Below are 2,101 nucleotides of genomic sequence, written 5' to 3' on the forward strand. Positions count from 1 at the left end.
ATCCATCCATCCATCCATCCATCCATCCATCCATCCATCCATCCATCAGGAAGCTCCCATTCTGTGGGGCCAGGGGAAGCCTGGGGAAGGCTTAAAGACTCCTCAGATGTTTCAGGGAGTCTAACAGACCATGCTGTAAATGTCAATGGGGAGTCAAGCTGGAGAAATCCCTGTCTGCCCCAAGCTTATCCTGGGGTGCTCTGGATAATTGTAACTATATAAACACAGCTCAAGGCCCTCTTCAGGGCCCTATTTACAAACAGACTAGGCAGGCACCGGGCATCAAATTTTTCTTGTTTACTTGTTTTCTGTTGTATCTGACTCTTCACAACATCATTTGGGGTTTTCTTAGCAAAGATATTGTAGTAGTTGATTAGTTTCTTTTCCAGCTCATTTTGCAGATGAGGAAACTGAGGTAAACAGGGCTAAGTGACTTGCCCAGGATCACCACCTAGTTAAGTGTCTGAGGCCAGATTTGAACTCAGACTTTCCTAAATCCAAACCCAGTATTCTGTCCAACATGCCACCTAGTTGCCCCTGAATCAAATCACAAACCATTTAAAATTGGGACAAAATAACTAAGTAAATAACAGAACCATTTTCAACCTTCCAAACATGAGGGGATACAGCATTTTATGAAATCTCATGGCTGTGGGGAAGGCAGTTAGGAAGCACTCTCTGAGCAGCTGATCCTCCAAGGTAGCTGGACCATCATTTCATTTCATAGCCTCCTGGAGTCTGGCCATGCCTGACTGCTTCTTTCGGCTCCCACTGATGGGGACCCAGGGCTCCTTCTGCTGCTACTGCTCCATTCTGTCCCTGAAAATGTCTTTGACAAAGAATGCTATGCTTGATTAGAAGTCATTTGTACATTTAGAGGAGGGTTGCCATGATCTGCATGCAGAATTCAGGCCTTTGGCCCTATTTATGACTGGCAGGTAAGGGCTGGCAGATGAGCGTTGTTACTCTTTTAGAGCCTGCCTTGAGTCTCCCTTGAATACTCTTGAGGGATTTTCTACTAAGCTTGAATGTGACCAAGCTCAGGGACATCAGGCAGTTTTTCTGATCTGATAAATTGTATTTACATTGAACTACTGGTTTAACCAGCAAAACCTGGCATTACCCGAGTTCTTTAAAGAGTTGCTCTCCCTCTTCCCCTCCCCATCCCACCAGAGGAAGAGTAAAATGGTGACAGAAAGCAAGAGGTTTTGGGCCAGACATCTCTGCTCTCTCCTCTGTCAAATGAGAGTTTGGGGCTACACTATCCTCTAAGAGCTTTTCCATCTCAACTTCTATGAGACTATGAAATCTATGATGTATGAAGACTATGATGTAAAAGATAGTGATAAATGATTAACAACACAGTCACTATTTTATCAAAGTGTTATTGTTATTATTTTTCATTTCTCCTGAACGTAGGAAAACAGCATACAAGGAAGGCTGGTTTCAGAGTCAGGAGACTGGTGCAAACCCACCTCAGACTACTGGAGTGACTCTGGGGAAATAACTTTATTTCTTTAAGCCTCAGTTTCTTTATCTGTAAAAATGGGTAAATAACAATGGTACTCCCTGTTTTCAGAGTTGTTGTAATAAAAGCACTCAGTAAACCTTGGAACATTACACCAATAATGATATTGTTGCTGTTGTTGTCTTGCCATATTCTTAGTGTGGATCTTTGCTTTTTGACTTTGGGATGACTAAGTGGTTGGTCTTTTGGATCTCTGGTCATGTACTAGGTTGATGTCCTTTTCCCCAAGCTTTTTGACTTCCTTCTCAGTTCTTAAACACCTGATATTTTTATTATAATAATTTACTATGAACTTCCAGTTTCCCAGGATGTGTGTATATGGGTAGGACAAGATGGGGAATAGGAACATGGTCGCCTAGAAGGTCGAGACAGGAACCAGGGCCCAGTAGGCTTAAACAGTCAGCTTAGCACAATCTCTAGGAAATGGGCATGAATCCTGAGTGAGAGATGCCTGGTAGAATTTAAAATTGGGACATCAGCAAGATTCCAACAGTCAAAGCCAGTAACAGCATCAATGAGAGCTCCCATAGGCTCTCTCTCTTTCTCTCTCTCTCTCTCTCTCTCTCTCTCTCT

This window comes from Petaurus breviceps, unplaced genomic scaffold (assembly GCF_028583685.1).
Source record: "Petaurus breviceps papuanus isolate PSGF00001 unplaced genomic scaffold, PetGlider_PUasm1.0 218, whole genome shotgun sequence".
Lineage (NCBI taxonomy): Eukaryota > Metazoa > Chordata > Mammalia > Diprotodontia > Petauridae > Petaurus > Petaurus breviceps.